This window comes from Macaca nemestrina, chromosome 14, assembly GCF_043159975.1.
Source record: "Macaca nemestrina isolate mMacNem1 chromosome 14, mMacNem.hap1, whole genome shotgun sequence".
Lineage (NCBI taxonomy): Eukaryota > Metazoa > Chordata > Mammalia > Primates > Cercopithecidae > Macaca > Macaca nemestrina.
The window spans coordinates 18,191,750-18,216,240 of NC_092138.1; the positions used below are offsets into that span (position 1 = coordinate 18,191,750).

General features: G+C 41.6%; 1 long non-coding RNA gene across 1 annotated transcript in view; it reads right to left on the bottom strand.

Annotated features, from left to right (window-relative positions):
• Window positions 1–22,179: 22,179 nt before the first annotated feature.
• The window catches only part of LOC139358097 (uncharacterized), a 60,297-nt gene continuing 57,985 nt past the window's right edge, over window positions 22,180–24,491 (bottom strand). Inside the window, exon 3 of the long non-coding RNA XR_011612407.1 lies at window positions 22,180–23,031. This is a non-coding gene — a long non-coding RNA (uncharacterized lncRNA). The remainder of the gene's footprint in view (window positions 23,032–24,491) is intronic.

The following is a 24,491-nucleotide window of genomic DNA, read 5'->3' on the forward strand; positions in this document are numbered from 1 at the left end:
CAAGTGAAACAGGTGTGGACTGGCCAACTGTAGCCATGGTCCTCTGGGATTGTAGCTGCAGGAGACCCCATGATCCCCACAGACATCTGAGCTGATAGGGAGAACTGCCCAGAGAGTTTGCACAGGCAGAACTCCAGCCTGCACAGAGCCCAGGAGGTTTGGCATGGGAATGGCTGCAGTGGAGAATGTTTATTGGTGCCCATCCTCCAAAGGTCAACATACTCTCCCAGGTGGCTTTAGCTTTTATTAGCTGCTAGACCTGGACAAAGCCAGGCTGTCTTGCCAGTGGGGTGAGGCTGGAGTGATCTGAACATCCCTATATCTGCCAGCCTCTCCCAGGGTCCCTGCCTGGCTGCACCCATTAGCAGCACAGCCCTGGCTTGCTAGCGGCCACCACCACAGTTCTTTCACTGACAGACATCACCTACCCATCACAACACTTTTGAAGTTAGATCTCCACCAGCATGGACCCACCCACAGCCTTCCTTGTCCTGTGCCCACTCACACTCAGCCTCCCCACAACCAACCCATTGCTGCACATATGCATGGGGCCAGCCACTGCCCCATCAGCATGCATACATGCACAGACTTACAGATGCACATGCACCTGCAGATCCACAACCAGTGCACATGCACACAAGGACCCCTGCTGCTTTGCTGGCATGCATATGTGAGGGAGGTCACCACTGGCCCCCTGGGGTGCTTTTGCCAGCAGCCTCTATTGGAGTTTTGATGCCAGCAGACTGGGAACCCCTTAACCCCTCTAGTGCAGCAGGTGCTTAACCTTGAGGGGACAGAGAACAAAGCTGCAGGTGACCTGATCCCAGCCCCCAAGAGTTAGGGTTTGCAGCCCAGGAGTGCCAAGATAAAATTTGGTCCCCTAAAAGCATGTAGAAATGATGCCACTTGACTAAACCCAACCCATACCACAGTCAAATGCCCAAAGGCATCAAAGAATACAAAAAAAGCCTCATCCAAAAGACAACAACTTCAAAGAATAAGGGAACATTAGACCACCCAGATTGAAATGAACCAGCACAAGAACTTTGGCAACTCCAAAAGCCGGAGTATCTTCTTACCTCCAAATGACTGCACTAACTCCCCAGCAGTGGTTCTTAACTAGGCTGAAATGACAGACATAGAATTCAGAATATTGATGGCAAAGAAACTCATTGAGATAAAATAAGGTTGAAATCCAATCCAAGGAAAGCAATAAAATGGTCCAACAGTGTAAAGATGACATAGACATTTTAAGAAAGCACCAAACTGAACCCTTGGAAATAAAAAATTTGCTATGGAAATTACAAAATTCAACTTGAAGCATTAATGACAGGATAGACCAAGCTGAGGAAAGAATCTCAGAGCTCAAAATTCCTTTGAACTAGAAAAGGCAGTCAAAAAAAACTTTAATGATTTTTAAAAATGAACAAGAACTCCAAGAAATATGGAATTATGTAAAGAGATCAAACCTATGACTCTTTTGCATTCCTGAAATAGATGTGGATGAGAAAACGATTTGGAAAACATTTGAGGATACTGTCCATGAAAATTTTGCCCACCTTGCTAGAGAGGGTGACATGCAAATTCAGGAAATTGAGAGAAGTCCTGCAAAATACTGTACAAGATGGCCATCCCTAAGACACGTAATCCTCAGATTCTACAAAGTCTACACAAAAGAAAAAATAATACAGGCAGATAGAGAGCATGGGCAGGTCACATGTAAAGAGAACACCATCAGGCTAACAGTAGACCATTCTGCAGAAAACTTACAAGCCAGAAGAGATTGGGGCATGTGTTCAGCATCCTTAAAGAAAAGAAATATCAACCATGGCATTTCATATTCAGCAAAGCTAACCTTCAGAAGTGAAGTGGAAATAAAATCCTTTTCAGAGAAGCAAATGCTAAGGGACTTCATTATCACTAGTCCTGCCTTACAAGAGTGCTTAAGGGAGTGCTAAACATGCAAACAAAAAACAGTTCCCTGCTACCACAAAAAAACACTAAGTACATTGCCAACTGACAGTATAAAGCAACTACATAATCAAATTTACGTAACAGTCAGCTAACAACACAACAACAATATCAAATCCTCACATATAAATATTAACATTGAGTATTAACAGGTTAAATGTCCCATTTAAAAGGCACAATGCAACAAATTGGATGAAGAACTAAGACACTATTGTATGCTGTCTTCAAGAGACCCATCTCACATTCAATGACATCCATAGGCTCAAAGACAAGGAATGGAGAGAGAGCTATCAAGCAAATGGAAAACAAAGAACAGAAGTCACCATTCTTATTAAAAAAAAAAAAAAACAACAGATTTTAAACCCATAACAATAAAAAAGACAAAGAAGGGCATTACATGATGATGAAGGGTTCAATTCAATAAGAAGACTCAACTATCTTAAATATATATGCACCAACACTAGGGCATACACATTAAAAAAGCAAGTTCTTAGAGACCTAAGAAGAGACTTAGGTAATGGCACAATAATAGTGGGAGACTTGAACACCACACTGATAATGTTAGACTGATCATCAAGATAGAAAACTAATTAAAATATTTAGGACCCAAACTCAACACTTGACCAAATGGACCTAACAGACATCTACAGAACACTCTACCCTAACAGCAAGAGAATATATATTCTTCTCATCTGCCCATAGCACATACTCTAAGACCAACCCCACAATCGGCCATAAAAAAATTCTCAAAAATTCAAAAAAACCAAACTCGTACCAACCATACTCCTGGACCACAGCACATTAAAAACTTAAATTAATACTAAGAAGTTATTTCAAACCACACAATTAAACAATAATTAAACAGCTTGCTTCTGAATGACTTTTGGGTAAAGAATAAGATGAAGGCAAAAATTAAAATTTTCTTTGCAGCTAATCAAAACAAAGATACAACATACAAGAATCTCTGGCATGCAGCTAAAGCAGTGTTAAGAGGAAAGTTTATAGCATTAAATGCCTACATCAAGAAATTAGAAAGATTTCAAATTAACAAGATAACATCACACTTTCGAGGAATTAGAAAAACAAGAGCAAACCAAAAGAAAAGAAATAACCAGTATTAGAGTTGAATTGGATGAAATTGAGGTAGGAAAAGCCATACAGAAGATGAAACCAAAAGTTGGTTTATTGAAAGAATAAGATTGGTATATCTAGACTAATGAAAAAAAAGAAGATTCAAATAAACACAACCAGAAATGACAAAGATGACATTGCCACTGACCCCACAAAAATACAACAACAAAAAAAATCAGAGTTTCTTATGAATACATCTATGCATACAAACTAGAAAACCTACAAGAAATGAAGAAATTCCTGGAAACATACAAGATCCCAAAGTTGAACCAGGGAGAAATTCAAACTCTGAACAGACCAATAACAAGTTCCAAAATTGAATCAGTAATAAAAAGCCTGCCGATCACAGAAAACCCTGGACCAGACAGATTCACAACTAAATTCTTTCACTTGTATAAAGAGCAGGTGCCAACCCTATTGAAACTATTCCAAAAAATGAAAATAAGGGACTTCTCCCTATCTCATTCTATAATGATAGCATTATTCTGATACCAAAACCTTGCAGAGTCACAGTGAAAAAATAAAACATCCAGCCAATATCCCTGATGAACATAGATGCAAAAATCCTCAACAAAGTATTAGTACACCAAATCCAGCAATATATCAAAAAGCTAACTTACTACAAACAGGTAAGATTTATTCCTAGGATGCAAGTTTTGTTCAACATATGCAAATCAACAAATGTGATTCATCACATAAAACCTAACTGAAAACAAAAAACATATGATCATCTCAATAGATGCAGAAGAGGCTTTCTATAAAATTCAACATCCCTTCATGTTAAGAAAAAAATCCCCAACAAACTAGGCATTGAAAGAATATACCTCAAAATAATAAAAGCCATCTCTGGCAAACCCACAGCCAACATCATAGAGAGCAGACAAAAAATGGAAGTGTTCCCCTTGAGAACCAGAACAAGAGAAGAATGCCCACTCTCACCATTTCTATTCAACATAGTACTGAAAATCTTAGAGCAGTCAGGCAAGAAAAAGAAATATAAGGCATCCAAATAGGAAGAGAGGAAGTCAAACTATCTTTCTTCACAGATTATATGATTCTATACCTAGAAAACCCCATAGTTCTCCTCAGAAGCTCCCAGAATAAAGAACTTCAGCAAAGTTTCAGGATACAAAATCAATTCTATATACCAATTACATCCAAGTTGACTGCCAAATCAAGAATGCAACCACATTCACAATAGACACAAAAATAATAAAATGTCTAGGAATACAGCCAGCTAGGGAGGTGAAAGATCTCTACAATGAGAATTATAAAACACTGCTGGAAGACATCAGAGATGACACAAATAAATGGAAAAACGTGCCATGGTCATGAATAGGAAGAATCAATATTGCTAAAATGGCCTTATTGCTGAAAGGGATTTACAGATTCAATGCTATTTCTATCAAACTACCAATGTCATTTTTGACAGAACTAGAAAAACTATTCTAACCTTTAGATGTTACCAAGTAAGAGACGTAATACCCAAAGTAATCCTAAGCAAAAAGAACAAAGCCAGAGGCATCAGATAACCCAACCTCAAAATATACTACAAGGCTACAGTAACCAAAATGGCATGGTACTGGTACAAAAACAGACACATAGACCAGTGAAACAGGATACAGAACCCAGAAATAAAGATGCACATTGACAACTATCTGATCTTTGGCAAAGTCATCAAAAACAAGCAATGAGGAAACGACTCCCTTTTTAATAAATGGTGCTGGGATAACTGGCTAGCCATATGCAGAAGATTAATATTAGACCCCTTCCTTTTGCCATATACAAAAAGCAACTCAAGAGGGAATAAAGACTTAAATATATGACCTAAAACTATAAAAGCCCTAAAAGAAAACCTAGGGAATATCATTTTGGACGTAGGCCTTGGCAAAGATTTCATGATGAAGATGCTGAAAGCAATTGCAAAAACCAAAAATTGACAAATGGAACTTAATTAAAATAGAGCTTCTGCACAGCAAAAGAAACCAGAAATAAACAGACAGCTACAGAATGGGAGAAAATGTTTGCTAACTATGCATCTGACAAAGGTCTAGTATCTGGAAACTATTAGGAACTTAAGCAAATTGACAGGCAAAAAAAAGAAAATAAAAGAAACCCAAATAACTCCATTCAAAAATGGGCAAAAGGACATGAACACTTCCTTAAAAAGGCATGCATGTGACCAACAAGCATATGAAAAAATGCCCAGCGTCACTAATCTTTGGAGAAATGAAAATCAAAACCACAATGAGATACCATCTCACACCAGTCAGAATGGTTACTATGAAACAACAACAACAACAACAACAAAAGAAAATAACAGATGTTTGTGAGGTTACAGAGAAAAGGGAACACTTATACACTGCTGGTGGGAATGTAAATTAGTGCAGCCACGGTGGAAAGCAGTTTGGAGGCTTCTCGAAGAACTTAGAGCTATCATTCAATTCAGCAATCCCTTTACTGGGTATATACCCAAAGGAATATAAATCATTCTACCAAAGGACACATGCACACATATGTTCATTGCAGGGCTATTCACAATGGCAAAACATGGAATCAACCTAGATGCCCATCAACAGTGAACTGGATAAAGAAAATGTTGTACATTTATACCATGGAATACTACATAGTCATAAAAAAAATGAGATAATGGTGGCTGGAGGCCATCATCCTAACAAATTAATGCAGGAACAGAAAACCAAATACTGCATGTTCTCACTTATAAGTGAGAGCTAAACATTGATTACACATGGACACAAAGAAGGGAACAATAGGCACTGGGGCCTATCAGAGGGTGGAGAGTAGGAGGAGGGTGAGGATCAAAAAACTACCTATCAGATACTATGCTTATGACGTAGCTGACAAAATAATCTGTACACTAAATGCCTGCAACATGTAATTTATCCGTGTAAGAAACCTGCACATGTACTTCTTGAGTCTAAAATAAATGTTGGAAAAAATGAATCCTATAAAAAAAAAAATAGACATTGAGGACTGCTAGAGAGGTAAGTGAGGGAGGGGAAAAAGTGCTAAAAAATTACCTATTGGGTACTATGCTCGCCACCTGGGTGACAGGGTAATTTATACCCCAAACCTTAGCATCATGCAGTATAGCCATGTAACAAACCTGCATATGTACCCCTTAATCTAAAATAAAAGTTGAAATTATAAAACAAAAAGTAGTGCTGAAATTAAGAAACCCTGCTCTAGGATACTTAAAGAGCTAAATCATGACTCGCTCATCATTGTATCTCCAGAATGGTGTCTGGCAATAGAAGGAATTAGATAAATCATTTAAGAGGACCAAAGGCAGTAAGTACTCCATAGAAACTCATCATTTAGGGAGTTATTGAAAAGAGCATGCACTTTCAGGTCATCTGATTTTTATGTCATTTACAACATGCTCTTTCCATTCCAATCCTTTAAATGGTAGGGACCCTGAGAATTTTCTCATTGGTCCTTTTCTTTTCTTGTATTCTCTTATTTCCTCTTTTCCTATTCTTTTTGGAGTCTCATGCTCATAGACTTCCTAAATAATCTCTTCCAATTGTATAACTCACTATGAAATATATATTAAAAGACCACAAAGTTCTATTTTCAGCTCAGACATCCTCTGGGGCTCTAGTATTGCCTACTCACATGTGAACGTTCAGTCTCCTTTCTGTACAGAATCCCTGTACACACCACTCAGGATGAGTACAAGGCATATAAATCAGATCTCCCTCCAAATTCCCTGTTTCAGCAGATGAAGGACCAAAAACCCTGTTTGTTGCCCAACACCGAGACTCTTCTCTGATCTCTCAACCCCATTCTCAATCCTTACCATGTGCTGTAAATTCTACTTCTTAAATAGACTAAATTGATGGTGAATTTATACCTTCTCTTCAGCTTGACCCCTAGAAACACATTTCTTACCTGGATCCTGTCCACTGTCTCTTAGCTTGCCTTCATGTTTCCATTTTTCCTCTTCCAGTTCCTTCTTAGAGTCACCTCCTCGATCTTTCTATAAATATATATCTTCTTATATCCCTCTCTGTCTTAAAATTCTAAGATTTAAGTATATAGATAAAATCTAAACTTCCTAGCTCTAAAATGCAAGACAACTTATGATTTTTTTCAGCTCACCTTTATAAATCTTTTCCTTCTCTCTGAGTTCTTTCTTTCTTTCTCTTTCTTTCTTCCTTCCTTCCTTCTTTCCTTCCTTCCTTCCTTCCTTCCTTCCTCCCTTTCTTTCTTTCTTTCTTTTTTCTATTTTTGCCACCTTCCATCCCACCTGCAACACTCTGACTTTCTTTCAGTGCTTCTGCGCACATGCTGTTCCCAGTGTCTGAAACACCCTCTGCTCACAGTCACCTAGTTAGTGGAGAAAGCTGGATGTTTTCCTTACCATTTGTGATGGTCCATTTCCTGTATCAACTTGGCTAGACTGTAGAACCTAGTTATTCAAACACTAATCTAGGTGTTGCTGTGAAGTATTTTGTAGATTTGATTAATGTCTATAATTAGTTGTCTTCAGAGAAGGGAAATTATCCTGGATAATCTGGGTGGGCTTCATCCAAGTAGTTGAAGGCCTTAAGAGCAAAACTGAAGTTTCCCTGAGGAAGCAAAAACTCCCCCTGTGAACTGTATCAGCCACTGGTTGAGATTTTCAGTTTGCCCTGCCTGATGGTCCACCCTACAGATTCTTGATTAGCCTAGTCAGCCCCCACAATCACGTAAATCTCATTTTACACACACACACACACACACACAAAATGTACATTCTACTGGTTCTGTTTCTCTGTTGAAACCCCGGCTGATATACTACTCATGCCTCTCAATCTGACATTCTGCACACAGGAGGAAGCATTATAATAAACACTTAGGCTTGCTCTCTGTCTTGCTCTCTCACTCTCTCTTGCTGTCTCTCTCTCTCCCTCTCTCTCTCTCTCTCTCTCTTTCTCCCAACTGTCCCCCAAGCTCACTCTTTTCCAAGGAAAGAGGTAGTGACTATGGTAACCAATTTAAATAGCCAGGGCTGGTATTCAAAGGCTCATGCTGTTTTAACCAATGAGTGGAGTTACTCTGTCTAGTAAACTGAAGCAAGACTAGCATCCTGCTCAAGCATGTACACCTGGGCGGGATGCTTCTGTGGTTTAGATATGATTCGTGTGATCCCTGCCAAGTCTCATATTGAAATTTGATCCTCAGTGTTGGAGATGGGGGCTGATGGGAGGTGTTTGGGTCTTGGGAGTAGAATCCCTCATGAATAGCTTGGTGCCATTCTCATGGAAATGAATGAGTTCTTGCTTGATTAGTTCTTATGAGAACTGATGGTTAAAAAGAACTGGGTACCTCCCTGCCTCCCCTCTCTCACTTCCTTTTTCACCACGTGATCTGCACATGCCAGGTCTCCTTCACCTTCCACCGTGAATGGAAGCAGCCTAAAGCTCTCACCAGAAGCAGATGCTGGCACTATATTTCTTTTACAGTCTGCAGAACTGTGAGTTAAATAAACCTCTTTTCTTTATAAGTTCCCCAGCCTCAGGTATTCCTTTGTGGCAACAAAAATGGGCTAAAACGGAAGATTGGTACCAGGGAGTGGGATGTTGCTGTAAAGATACCTGAAAATGTGGAGCAGTTTCAGAACTGGATAATGGGCAGAGGTTGGAAGAGTTTGGAGGGCTTAGAAAAAGAAAGGCAAGGGAAAGTGAAATTTCTTAGAGATTGGTTAAGTGGTTGTAACTAAAATGTTGATAGAAATATGGACAGTGAAGGCCAGGCTGACAAGGTCTCAGATGGAAATGAGGAACTTATTGGGAACTGGAGTCAAAGCCCCTCCTGTTACACTGTAGCAAAGAACTGGGCCACATTGTGTTAATGCCCTAGAGCTTTGTGGAAGGCAAATTTATCAATCTTAATATCAGCCTTCCACAAAGGCTGGAGTGTACAACATGTTCACCTAAACTCAATTGGAAAAATTTTCCATCATGAGGTTCAACATACTGCCATATGCTCCTACCTGAGCCTTACATAAGGCCAAAGCTTCCTCGCCTGAGCCGCTGCTGAGAACTTTCTTGTTTTGAATCCTGACAAGTGAAGGCCTCTGCCTGCCATGGGATTCTCCTCTCAAACTTGCAGGGACTGTGGATTTCTTTAGCTCCGTCTGGCTGACACAACCTCCCCAAACCTGTGGCTCAGTGGTCCCTGAGAAATAATGAACCTGAAGGCTTTTCCTTTTCTCAATTTTCTGGAACAAGAAATGTCTAAGCAGCAAAGCATTCAAGAAACGTCATAGCTGTTTTTAGCAGCTTATGATCAGATACAGGAGCAAAGAAATGACCTAAAATTGGAATTTATTATTAAAAAGTAAACAAGAGTGTAAAAATTTGGAACAACTTGCTAGAGAGATTAGCAAGAATAAAATGGAGCCAGGTGCTAATAGTCAAGACAATAAGGAAAAGGCTCTGAAGGCACTTGAGGAATCTTTGAGGCTACCCTTTCCATTATAATCCCAGAGGCCTAGGAGGACAGAACAGTTTTGGGGAACTGGTCCAGGGTGTCACTGCCCTGTGCCACTTCAGGATGCCGCTCCCTATCTCCATGCCACTCCAGCTCCAGCCACAGCTCAAAAGGACCCCAGGTATTATACAGGCTGCTGCTCCAGAAGGCACAAGTCATAAGCCTTGGCAGCTTCCATATGGAAGCTCTTGAAATCTGCAGACTCCCAGAATTCAAGAGTAATGGAGGCTTAGCAGCTTCTACCTAGATTTCAGAGGATATATAGAAAAGCCTGGGTGCCCAGGTAGAAGCCTGACACAGGAACCCACTAAGGCAATGCCAAGCAGAAATATAGAGTTGGAGCTCCCACAGAGAATGCCCTCCAGAGCCCTGCCTAGTGGAGCTGTGGAGAGGGCTGCCATGCTGCAGACCCCGGAATGATAGAACCACTGGCAGCAACATGCACCCTCAGCCTGGAAGCCGAAGGCTCCAGACTCCAACCCATGAGAGCAGCCACATGGACTGCACACAGCAAAGCCATGGGGGTGTGGATGCCCAACACCTTGGGAGCCCACCGCTCACACCAATGTGCCAGGATATGGGACATGGAGTCAAGGGAGATTATTTTGAAACTTTAAGAATTAATTTCTTGGCTGGGCACAATGGCTCATGCCTGTAATCCCAACACTTTGGAAAACTGTGATCAGAGAACTGCTTGAGGCCAGGAGTTTAAAACCAGCCTGGGCAACATAGTGAGACCCCATTTGTACAAATGGCTTTTTGTTGTTGTTGTTTAATTTTCCAGGTGCGATGATGCACGCCTGTGTCCCAGATACTCGGGAGGCTGAGGTGGGAGGGTTGCTCGAGCTTGGAGATTGAGACTGCAGTGAGCCATGATCATACCACTACACTCTAGCCTTGATAACAAAGCAAGACCCTGCCTCAGAAAAAAAAAAAAAAAAAAAAAAAAAAACAAAGAAAAACATTTAATGTCTGTCCTGCTGAGTTTCAGTCTTGTGTAGGGCCTATTGCCCTTTTCTTTGGGCTGATTTCTCCCTCTTGAAATGGAAATGTTTACCCAATGTCTGTATCACCATTATATCTTGGAAGTAAATTACTTTTTATTTTACAGGCTCACAGTTTAAGAAACTTGCCTTGAGCTTTAGATGCAACTTTACACTTTGGACTTTTGAGTTGATGCTAGAACAAGTTAAGACTTTTAAGGACTATTAGGATGGATGATTGTATTTTGCACGTGAGAAAAACATGAGATTTGGAGGACCAGGGGCAAAATCCTACGGTTTGGGTATGATTCGTTTGGCCCCATCAAGTCTCATGTTGAAATTTGATCTCCAATATTGGAGGCAGGGCCTGATAGGAGGTGTTTGTTTTGTGGGTGCAGATCCCTCATGAATGGCTCCGTGCAGTTCTCAGGTAATGAGTGAGTTGTTGCTCTATTAGTACTTGTGAGAGCTGGTTGTTAAAAAGAGCCTGGCACCTCTCTCCCCTCTCGTTTCCTCTCTTGCCATATAATCTCTGCACACACCAGCTCCCCTTTGCCTTCCACCATGAGTAAAAGCTTCCTGAAGCCCTCACCAGAGACAGATGTTCGTCCCATGCTTTCTGTGCAATCTGCAGAATGAAGAGCCAAATAAACCTCTTTTCTTTACAAACTACTCAGCCTCAGGTATTCCATCATAGCAATACAAACTGGCTAATACTGACACATATCTGCATAGGACCCACAACTGTCTTTTACAGGCAAGCTTTTCGTCCTTGTTTATGGACAAAGGACCAGAGATTCATTTGACCACTTTTAGTAGAAGGCAGGTCTCCATGCTTCCAAAGCAGAAACTAAATGATCAGCTTCCTTTTTCACTCTCACATGCTCAAGAGAAGCATGAGCTTTTTTCTAGTTCCATTGGTTATGGTGAGTGACATGCAGGCCACACTCCTCTCTCTGTTCCAATTCTTCTGTTGCTTACACTGTAGATCATTATGGCAGCTCTAGAAATGACTAGGCCAAGAATCTGGACCTAGCAATCATAGGCCCCAGCAACTGAGATTCATCTGCATCCGTGCCAGGGATCCTAATGCAGTTGGCCACGGGTAGAATCATAACTAAAGGAACTCACTGTTTATTTGGAATATCAAAATGAATAAACAGGGATTTGGTCTGGAGCAGAGATACAGACTTCTCATCTGGCATCAGTTAAGTTTTCTTGGACCGTCTAATTTCTCCAGGAATTCAGGATCTCACAGGGTCTTTCACAGACTACAGCCCTAGAAAGAATAAGGCCTTAGGTCAGGCACAGTGGCTTAAGCCTATAATCCCAGCACTTTGGGAGGCTGAGGCAGGTGGATCACCTGAGGTCGGGAGTTTGAGATCAGCCTGACCAACATGGAGAAACCCCATCTATGCTAAAAAAAAAAAAATACAAAATTAGCTGGATGTGGTGGCACATGCCTGTAATCCCAGCTACTCGGGAGGCTGGAGCAGGAGAATCGTTTGAACCCAGGAGGAGGAGGTTGTGGTGAGCTGAGATCACGCCATTGCACTCCAGCCTGGGGAACAAGAGCAAAACTCTGAAGAAAAAGAAAGAAAGAAAAGGAAGGAAGGAAGGAAGGAAGGAAGGAAGGAAGGAAGGAAGGAAGGAAGGAAGGAAGGAAGGAAGGAAGGAAGGAAGGAAAAGGCCTTTAATAGAGTTAAAGAAGACTCATCTCAAAGGGCCTGGAAACATTCAAATGTTGGAGAATTGACATGGATGAGATGTTTGGAGAGTTGAGCAAGTGAGAGGCAAGGTTACTTGCTTAGTTTTTCCCTTTCGTTCACTGCTATGGATTTAACGTATCAGGACATGGGTTGTTGACAAGGGATTTTGTGCTGCCTCTTGGGCAGCTAAATTTATTCGAAGCCTGGGGGAATTAAGAAAACAAAATTGGAAAAAGGAAAAGCTTTTGGGGTTCTTATTCCTCAGGGACCACTGAATCACATGTTTGGGGGTTTATGTCAGCCAGAATGAGCTAAAGAAATCCACAGTCACTGCAAGTTTGAGAAAAGAAGCACATGGCAGGCAGAGGCCTTCACTTCTCAGGATTCGGAAAGAGAAAGTTCTCAGCAGCGGCACAGGCGAGGAAGCTTTGGCCTTATGTAAGGCTCGGGTAGGAGCATATGGCAGTATGTTGAACCTCATGATGGAAAATTTTTCCAACTGAGTTTAAGTGAACATGTTGTACACTCCAGACAGCTGGCATAGAGTAACTGGCACACAGGCAAATCCAAAGACAAGATGATTTTTCCTTTCATACTTTTTTTTTTTTCCTCTGTGCTACTTCCTCCACATAACAACACCAACTCTCTGCTTTGATCCATTGCTGGCTAAAGTAAGAGGGGAACATCGCTTCTATTTGTGAAATGCTTTTGCTGTGGGGATTATGTATAAATGGTGTTTGTACGGGTCTGATGCTCTGATCAATCATCTTATGAGTCAGGGTGACTTTTTGACCCTTTGGGAACCTGGGACACACTGGAGCTCTGGGGTTGGCTGAATCGACTCTTAGGAGGATACAGCAGCTGCAGCACTTCCCTAGAAATCAGAGCAGCCTGCAACAGCCAGGCAAGACTGACTCTGAGCAGAATGGGAGATGGAGGAGGAAGGTATTTTAGAATTATACATCTTTGGTTGACAAGGGAAAGGGGAGTTCCATTTTTATTTCACTTTTGAGGTCTAATTTCTTCTAGGACTTTAGTAGGGAAGTAAGTTATCTATTCTTGATATTGGGGAATCAATATTGCATTATTTTGATCCAGTCCCTAATCTTGGATAAGCTATTTTGGTTAGTGTGCCTGAGTATTGGCTGAGGAATGAACTCAGCCTAAAATTCAGCTTGGCCTTTGAAATAAGTTAACATCCTTTTGTTACTCTTCTCTATTCTGCTGGAGTAAAAACTGAACTGAAGTGCATGGCACTCTAGGGCCAGGAGACAATCCTCAGGGTCTTGTCAGGTATTGGGCAGTGGCCCAGGAGAAGGAGCAGAGTGGCCCTGGTGCTGCTGACCCCTTTTCTCTGGGGACAGCTGTGTCCTTGGCTGATCATACGTTTAACCATCAATCCAGAGGTGTGAGAGAGAACAGAAAGCTGAGGAGAATTTGGGAACACCTGGCCGCCTCTCGACCTGTTTGTGCTCATGCTGTCTCACCATGCGGGGAAGCGTTGGCAGGAGAGACTCTGTTTTTTCTCCACTCACGTCTTTATCCACTCACCCTTCAGGGATGGAGAGGAAGTCGCTAGCCTAATAGGTGAGAATTTGAGAACCTCAGTTTGCCTCATAGCACTAGTGGGTGCAGTTACTGAACTCACACTCCCACCCCAGCGTCTGGGCCAAGGAAGTGAGATGGTGGGTACTGGGAGATGATAGGAGATGTCCATGTTCATGTTGAGGAATGTTCTATCCCAAACATTGTCTAGAGGTGTCAGAGCATGATGATAATATGAAGCAGAGGACTCTGAGTCAGTACTACCATTGTCTTTAAATTCTCTCCAGACAGTGCACCCCCTATGGCAGGCACCAGGACAGACCACGCCCACTGCCCTTCCTGGGTGCACCACTGGGTAGAGGTCCCCAAGGCTTCCCTCTCATACACCACATTATATTCCAGATTCACCCAGCCCCCTCTGTCTCTTTCTTGCCACCCCTAGCTACCACCATCGTCTGTTTTCTCTTTGGACTTTTTTTTTTTTTTTTTTTTGAGATGGAGTCTCACTCTGTCTCCCAGTCTGGAGTACAATGACACCTTCTTGGCTCACTGCAACCTCTGCCTCCTGGGTTCAAGCAATTCTCCTACCTCAGCCTCCCGAGTAGCTGGAATCACAGGTGTGTGCCACCAGGCCTGGGTAATTTTTTTGTATTTTTAGTAGAGACGGGATTTCACCATGTTGTCCAGGCTGGTCTCGAACTCCTGACCTCAGGTGATCTGCCCACCTCGGCCTCCCAAAGTGCTGCAATTACAGGCATGAGCCACCATGCCCAACCTCTTTTGGACTTCTATAAGATAAGGCCTCCTCATTGTCCTTCCTTCTTCCTATTTGCCCATTTCATTCCATTCTCCTCATACCAAGCAGAGTGAGAATTCTAAACTTAACCTCTGCCCCCCGTAGTGTCCCATCACACTGAAAACCACATCCAGTATCTTTCTGATAACCCTCAAAGCCCTGCTCATTCCAGCCTTCTGTTACCTCCTGGTCACGTGGCTTCAGCCACACTGGTTGCCTTAATCAGTTCAGGCTGATTAACAAAATACCACAGACTGTGTGGCTCACACAATAGGCGCTTATTAAATACCACAGACTGCGTGGTTCACACCATAGGCGCTTATTAAATACCACAGACTGTGTGATTCAAACAATAGGTGCTTATTAAATACCATGGACTGTGTGGTTCAAACAATAGGTGCTTATTAAATACCACGGACTGTGTGGTTCACACAATAGGCGCTTATTAAGTACCACGGACTGTGTGGTTCACACAATAGGCGCTTATTAAATACCACAGACTGTGTGGTTCAAACAATAGGTGCTTATTAAGTACCACGGACTGTGTGGTTCAAACAATAGGCGCTTATTAAATACCACAGACTGTGTGGTTCAAACAATAGACACTTATTAAATACCACCGACTGTGTGGTTCACACAATAGGCGCTTATTAAATACCACGGACTGTGTGGTTCAAACAATAGGCACTTATTAAATACCACAGACTGTGTGGTTCACACAATAGGCACTTATTAAATACCACAGACTGTGTGGTTCAAACAATAGATGCTTATTAAATGCCACAGACTGTGTGGTTCAAACAATAGGCGCCTATTTTCTCACAGTTCTGGAGCCCGGACATCCATGTCAAGGTGGCTACAAGTTTAGTCTCCTCACAGGGTCTTTCCTCTGTGCACATACATCCCTGGGTGTCTTCCTATAGGGATACCAGTTCTATTGGATTAGGGCCCCACCTCTATGACCTCAGAAAACTTTACCACTTTAAAGGCCCTGTCTCCAAATACAGTCACATTGAAGATCAGGGCTTGAACATATGAATTTTGGAAGAACACAGTTCAGTCCCTAACACTGGCTTCCTGCCCCCCAGGACCTTTGGCCATGCTGTACCCTCTGCTTGTAGGACCTCTCCAGGTCTTGGCATGGCCAGCTCTCTCTTGCCATTTAGCATTTAGCTTGAATGTCGTAACTCTGGAGTGACCCTCTGGTCACTGATCCCAATATCCCCCAGCCACTTGCCATCACTTCGCCTGTTTTGATTCCACCACAGTACTTGCTCTCTCCTGCTATTGATCATGTATCTGTGTGTTTGCTTGTTGCCTGCCTTCCTCCATCAAAACAAAAATTCTTTGAGAGCAAAGGCCTTGCCTGCCATGCCCACTGGTCGCTACTGTGTTCCCACAAGCACACAGCAGATGCCCAACAAACATCTATTAAATGAATGAAACAAAATTGCCTTTGCCTTCAGAGTTAAATAGATACATGGATTCATAATGAGGTAAGTCAGACAGCTTTCCAAACTGAAAAATAAACTATCATTGGTGCCCAAAGAAGATCTTCCTCTGATCTAGCGAGCAGAGTGTAGCTCCAGGCCAAGTTGCAGGGCATTAGAAAGTTAAAACACTGGCAAAATTCTTGCTGAAGTGCCTTCCAAAACAAGTGAGATGGTTCACACCACCATCAGGAAGGCACGCGTATGCTGGGTTCCCACCCTCTCACCAATGCCATGTGGGATCAAACTCATAAATATTTATCAATTTTTACCAGTAAAATGATATCCTGTTTTAATTTTCATTTCTTCAGTGATGAGTAAGATTGTGTATCTTTTCATTTGCTTATTAACCCATTGTATTTTTTCCCTGCTGCTTATCTTTTCCTTTACCTAGTTTTACATTTTTTAATTCATCGTTTACTTATTGGTTTGCTGGAACACTGTGAACCTAAAATAAAATGCCTTATTTATCTAACCAAAAATATATGCGTACATTCTTTAAACCAGAAATTATACTTTTAGGCGGTTAACTCGGAGATAGATTTGCCTTAGCGCACAAAAATACATCTGCACAAAGTCCACCGCAGTTTTGCTGTAGTAACCACAAAATAAAATCCACCTAAATGTTCATCACCAGGGACAGGTTGCCAAAAGCTGTTCCTATTAATGAAACTGTTCACAGTGGTTAATAGTTACAGTAATAGAAGAGGAAGCAGGTTAGAAAGAGATCTTAAAGATTCAAAGGGTTTTATGTTTTTTATGACTTTTTTAGAGCAATTCTAGGTTCATAGCAAAATTGAGAGGAAGATACAGAAATATCCAATATATCCCTTGCCCCCATAATGTGAATACAACCTCCCCCATTATCAGCATCCTCCACCAGAGCAGTACATTTGTTGTAACTGACGAACCTACACTGACACATCACATCACCCAAAGTTCACAGAATACAACAGGGTTCGCTCTTGCTGTTGTACATTTCATGGGCTTGGGCAAATGCATAATGACACACATTCATTATACATTTGTGTAATTACAGTATCCTGCAGAGTATTTTCACTACTTTAAAAGTTATCTGTGCCTCACCTAGCAACCCTAACCCCCAACCCCAAACCCTCTGGCAACCATGGACCCTTCTACTGTCTTCATAGTTTTGTCTTTTCCAGAAGAAAGTCATAAAATTGGAATTCTACAGTATCATTTCTTTTTTAATACAGGCCTTAAAGAAGCAAATCTCTTTCCAACATCCCTCTAGCTCTGCAGATATTCAAAATTGCCGATAGAGTTTTCTCCATTACCTATTTCTTTGAAAACATAGAATAGTTCTTTAAATTCTAGAATCAATCTTGACTCATTAAAAAGTATTAATTTTTGCATCAGGCCATTCTCCTGGCACTTATTAAGCCTAGCTGTGAGGGAGGAAGTGCATTAAGGCTTGTAGCTCTGCATGCAATATTATGCCACTAAGGGCACATTACAAGAATCCTACCTGCATTCAAGCATTTCCACACAAAGCAGTGGCTCACATACAGTGTGAAAATTGAGTGTGCACAGCTCTCAAAACTCGGAATTCTTGCCAGGGTTGAAGAGGTTTCCACTGGAGCTAGCTGTTCTGAAAGTATTTGGCATCCGAGCCAACTGCTTTTTGGTAGCCCCCTCTCTGCAGTCCAGGTGTGCATCCCCAGAAAACTATGCACTATTGCATCCTCGGCACACTCCTCACACCCAGGACCTGTGCTCAAGCCACCAAACCATGCTGGTTCCTAAGAGCATCTCTGCAAACCAGACGTCTCTTTGTATGAAACGTGCTGGGAGGATGAGTGGGGCACCAACGTGGAATGAAGTGGTCTCTCCTCCTAGAAATTATACCAGTGAATGCACTTGAGGTGCAACTGCTTGATCTCACAACAACGAAAGGATAAATGGACACAAATTCAGCTGCTTTTGATATGCTGAAGACAGGCCCCTACTTTGATTTATTTCTGAGGCTTAATGATGACAAGAATAGAAAAGTGGAACTATTATTACCACCCTGTGACTTTTGAGCTGGGCATGGTTTGGGGCATTGAAATTAGAGTAGCCTTGACTCATCTACTCCTCATTTCCAACACCATTTTCCATTGCACACTTTCAAAATCTACTCGATTGAAGAGCCATCCACACATCCAACTGAAAAAGATTAACCTTCCCTGGTCTCCACACCTCTCCGAGATTTCCAAGCAGGATAAGACTGCCATCCGTGGCCCCACATCACCACTGTCAGGAATAAAGAGAAAGCCTCAGAGCACTCCCAGCAAGATCCCATCACTCACTGCCCTGCAACACTCCCAGCCTTCTCCTCAGTGCTTACATTGAGAACATCACGGCAAATCTCGTTTTGCCATTCTCTCATGTACATCAAACTTCACAAGGAACCTGTAGCTCCCAATCAACTCTGATCTTCCTGGCCTCTTATATCTATAGTCTCTCTTTTATCAATTATCTCTATAGTCTCCCTTTTCTCATCCACTCTGCCACTCATCCCAAATACCTGAAACCAGTCCACACTGTCTTCTGGAAGTCATGCTCAATTGTTAGCTTCTCCTTACTTCTTCTCAGAACTTTTTTTCACTTCTTGCTGTAAATGGACAGACTCTCAGGAAACCACTTGCTTTTACCCAGCAGTCTGAAAGTGGTAGCTGTGGTGTCTTGCAAGGTTCTCGTAATGCCTGATCTGGAGGTAGGGGCAGGTGTTCTGCTTTCATACTGCCACTTGAACATCCTTTTTTCCCACCACAAGAACAAATAACAACACAAAGTTTTCATCTTTTAATACCATGTGATTAGTCCTTATCAATCACCATTTTAGCTTACTGCTGTTACCTACAGACCCACAGGTCACTCCCCTAATTCCTTGAAGATTTTAGCACCTAACTCACCACCACTTCTCCAACATATTTGGTAATTTCAATATCCATATATATATGATCTTTCCAATGTCCTAGACTCTTGGTTTTTCGAGGCCCTCTTTTCCAGCTCTCACATTTTCCACCCTGCCTCAACCACTCTCTCCACAAGCCGTACTCTGGCCTTATCATTACCAGCAAAGCCATCCATAATTGCAATTTCAACCATTCTGTCTTTCCAGCTCACTCTCACCAATGTCCCAACTCCAAGAAACCCTGACCCCACTAGGAGCAATTAGCCATTGACTACTTAAGCTTTTCTTGGTCCCTCAATTTTCTCCCCGGCCTAGATTAGATCTGATGGTCCATCATCTCACACTCTTGCATACATTCTTAACAATCTTGTCAAGAAGATTAACAAGACCCCAGGCCAGGTTAAATCAACTCGGTTTACTCTGCACACCAACACAGATGGCCATGGCTGGAGAAAGCCACACAGCTTGCTGACTGATCTCATTTTAAGTTGATAACCCTTACCTTCAAAAAGGTCTCAAGCTCTGCCCATCAACCATTCAATATTTCCATAATCCATTCATTCTCCTGTTACTCTAAACTGATGATTTTCAAACTTGAGGCTGCCACAGAATCATCTGGAGGATGTGTGGAAACTCAGATTGCTAGGTCCTGACCCTTGAAGTGTCTGAATCAATCTAAGGTGGACTGAAGAAACTGCATTTCGAACAAGTTCCCAGATGATGCTGACCCTGCTAATCTGGACCATGCATTGATAACCACTGCCCTAGATGATTATTTCATGACTTTTTCTTTCTTCTCAAACTTCCAACACATATTTTTCCATCCTTACTCTCCACTGATGACTTAACTTGCACTCACGCACATGCACACATACACACATCAGAAAAGAGCTTCCCAAGCTCCTGACCCCAAATCTCCTTCCTTACTGGGAACAGTGTCCATATGTTTGTCCTTCCCTCCTGCCGCTGCAGCTGAACTGTCTAAGCTTCTCCCTAAAGCCAACACTTCACATGCGTCCTAGATTCCATCTCCTCTCTCTCACAGAAACCTGACTCCTGAAACTTCTCCTCTCCCATTGCTCTCCCTACATCAAGAATTTCTTCCTCTCTATTGGGTCATGCCCATCAGTGTCAAGTGTCTTATAAAGAACCCCTTCCTTACCCCCATATTATCCTCTAGTTCCCCTTTACAGCAACATTCCATGAAATTTGACCTCCTCAGTTTTCTTCCAACTCAACCAGGTACACCCTTACCTCATGGTCTTTGACCAGATTTGTCTCCATTCCGAAGATTCTATAAGGCTGACTTGAAACTCTCCTTCAAGGCCTTAATCAAATGCCATCTTGTCAATGACATTGACCAACCCATTAAAAATGGCAACATCTGTTTCCCAATGGCCAGCAGCTCCCACCTCTCAACCCCACCGACCACCAGTCTCCACTCCTCCTCTCACCTTTACTACTCACAGTCTGAAATTCAATCGCAGTTGGAATTAGGTAATAATTGGCATTAGGCAAAACTAACATCTTTCAGACAGGGCTTCTAAGAATGCTCTTTGACAACATCTAAATTGGTTAAGGCCTTCCTATTGTTTCATCCTCTTTGTTTCCACACTTTGTGATGAAGTTCATGACCAATTGGACACTTCATGGCTTTGTCTTCAGTGATATTTAAATGCCACTGGGCCTGGGAGACTAACAGATTTCTCCTGAGGCCTCTTCAAATGTAGCTTAATTCTTAATGTTTTTGTGGCTTTTGTTAATTTAAAAGACAGATCTGTAAGACCTACCTCGTCTTCCTTTCTGTCTACTCATCCATCTCCATATTAAATCCTGCCTGGATACACCAGGAAAGAAAAAGAAGAAAAAAAAAAAAATGGCATATCCTTGTCCTAAAAGAATCACCATGGCAGTGGTGTCAGAGGAATTCCTATGTCATTCAAGAGGTGCTCAAGTACTCTTAAGAAGTCTAGCACTGGCTTCGAGCAAGATCCCTGGTACATCACAACACCTTCCACACAGTGAACCAGAGGGGAATGAATTTAGCTGAATCCAGCAGAAAAGGTATGCTGTGTAGTACTCGGGAAAGAAAATAATCAAAGTGACAAAACCAACAGATCACCCTGAAGACTGAAGGGCATGCAATTTCTCCTCCGCACAGTGCCCAGATAAAGGAGAGGTCATACGAAAACCCCAGACATTAATGAAGGAAAAAATGATAATTAAAACATTTGCGGACTCTCTTTCTAACAAGAACTCTACCACTTTAGCTTGTGGGGGTAGTTGGTCAGCAATAAGAAAAAAATGAAATCTCCATGTAAAAGACTTAAAAGTTAGGTGAATTTTACATACCATGGTTTCTCTACTTGAGTGATCTAAAAAATAAATAAATAAGTAAAGACTCACTGAGGCTTTAAGTGCCACAAGTACCCCAGGCAGAAAGATCAGGCTTGGTTAAACTATTACATAGTCCGCCATTTGTGTATCATGTCATCGAAGGTGTCAGGGAGGAAAAGAAATGTACCTCTTCCTTCGTGTTGGCCAAAGTGACAGAAATCGGTGTTCAGAACTGAAATGACAAACCCTTCAGTTTAGAAGAATGCACATTAGAGCATAGACCTTTCAGTTCTCTTATGTTAAAACAAAATAAATAAAATAAAAACACAAAATTTTAAAGGAAGAAGGGAAAATGCTAGGGCAATCTGATCAGGAAGATAAAATCTCCCCCTCTGGCAAGGTTCAGGAACATTCTGCAGCAGAAGTTCTCCACTTGTCAGAAGAATTTATTTTTCCAATTCCTTTCTCTTGGGGAGCATGCATTTCCCCAGCAGATATGAGAATGACCTGATTCTCCCAAGGTAGCAAACTCTCAACTGGAACTCTGTTGCAGTCGCTCGTAGAAAATTTCCTGTTCCATTATTGCACCAAATGAGCTCTGGGCTAATCAGACCCTCTAGGGAAAGGATAAAAAATAAAAAGCACCCATCCCCTAAAGCGAGACTCTGAGCTGCTTTGAACTACATTTACAGCCTTAATATAACCCAAGAGATTTCACAATTCACATGAGAAGCTAAACCCTTCTTCTAATGAAATATTTATTGGGTTCATCATGGAGAAAAGGAGAACAATTTTTGATGAGCATATTCTTCTATTTATTGTGTTCATTAGAAGTGCCAGTGAGAGGTTTCAAAGTAATTTTTTTTATTGTTGCTTGGGATGAAACATATAATTTTCATCATAAGCAAGATGACCGTAAATAGAATACAATTCTTGCTTGAGTGCTGCCCAAGTGTTTGGTGAAGAGGAGGGAAATGTATATCAAATGCCTCCTCCTGCACCTTACTGACTAAGCCTTATGTTGGCAACTCACCCCTGGTATGCACTCTCTGCATTCTGTAGCTTAGTGAAGGATTTTGTCAGGCCAAAACAAAATGACACTAGCAAAGAAATCAAGATCCCAAAGCAAGCGACTAGTGAAAAACACACTGGGGAGACGGTGCTGCTTGCCCCTGGAGCCTTGAGAAGACAGAGGGTTGCAGCCAAGCAGTCCTGGTGTCCACCGGACAGGAGAGGGAAGCTTTAAAACTCCACCGATTTTGTGGTGCTCTCTTTTGCCTAATAATATGTGTATGTTTCACCCTCACTTCATACTGAGAAAAAGTAACAGACTCATTATTTTATTACAGGCAGATATTCGTACTCCGTTTTTTTTTGTTTTGGTGAAAAGTGTGCCGACACAGCACTGAGCGTTCCTCGGCTTCCAACTGCCACCTCTTCTCCCAAGGGGTAAGAAAGCTGTTATCACTTCGATGCTAATAATAGAAAATTTAGCACAACTGCCTTCCCGTCTTTCAAACCACTTCAATATTTTAAAAACAAAAAACAAAACCCCCTTGGCTCAAGAGGAAGAAAGAAAAGAAAAATTAGATTCCAGTTGATCAGATCTGAAAGCAGTTGTCTAACGTCTCTGTGCAAGCTTTTTTTCCTGTAATTAAAAGAGAAAATTTTTTGATGTCTCACTTTTGTCCTATCAATTATGAGAAAACTGAAGCACCCACATTATACTCCTTGTCCTGCATTTCCTGCCTGTCCCACCAGGCTGTTATTTATTTTTTCCTTAGACATCAACTCTCACCTAATGAATGGGTGCTGTTATGAAAAAGAAATTTAATTTATATAAACATTAATGTAATACCCAAGGAACTTGCTGAAAAATAATGGTTTTTTTTTTGTTTTTTTTTTTTGAGATGGAGTCTCACTGTGTTGCCCAGGCTGGAGTGCAACAGCGCAATCTCAGCTTATTTCAACCTCTGCCTCCCAGGTTCAAGCGATTCTCCTGCCTCAGCCTCCCAAGTAGCTGGGACTACAGGAGCCTGCCACCAAGTCTGGCTAATTTTTGTATTTTCAGTAGAGATGGGGTTCCACCATGTTAGCCAGGGTGGTCTTGAACTCCTGACCTCAGGTGATCTGCCTCCCTCGGCCTCCTAAAGTGCTGGGATTACAGGTGTGAGGCACCGTGCCTGGCCAAGATATAAATTTTAAGTTCATCTCTGGTTCATAGTCCAAGTAAGTACAGCTCACTGGGTCATGTAAATTTTTTGTCCCTCAATATTAAAATATAAGATTATTACAAAAATATAATCATGGCACTATTTAGAATTTAGATGACACCTTTCCTCTTAGGAAAAACATATCTGGAAATAGATGGTCTTATTTCATATTCATTACAGTCTTGTATGTTAGAAGAGGTATTCTATGCTAGTATCCCTATATCATAAGGAAGAAAGAGGAGTCTTAAAAACTCAAGCATCTTACATACTAGAATGGAATTTGAGCACCAGAGTTAAAATATTGCATGGGAAATTCATAGAAGTAAGGCTACTCAGTCATTCATTGAGTTCAGGGTTTGTAATGACCCCCACATGGTGCTAAAAACTTAAACCTCCAAAGTGTTCCCAGTCCTCCAGACCAGCACATTTGTCTAAAGCAATTTTTTGACCCAAAGAAGGACCAACTGAACCAACTGAATTAGAATTCAACATGGTCCAATTAGCTAGGCTTGGTGCTGCATGTTCTTCCCAGGATGTCTGGCTGGCAAGAACTCTACCCTCACTGGCAAAATGGGGGATGGAAGGACTGTAGAATTAAGCTCTAAGGGTAGAACAAAAACTGCTCTGAATATTCACGTTTCCTTTCTTTTGTCTCTCAAATGTTATTGTAAATGAAGTTATGTCAGAGTAAAATACTAACAAACCAAAGTGGGTTTTTGTTTTCCTACTACGGAGAGCAACCAGTCAGCTTTACACTAGCTAGATGTGGTTTTCCAGTCCTGGTTTAAAAAGCAATGCAGGTATGTAGTCATTTACTTTCAGCCTGCAAGTCCTTTTGATAAAAGAAGCCCTTTGCAAGAAGCATTTCTCTCCTGTCCTTATAAATCAAATAAAT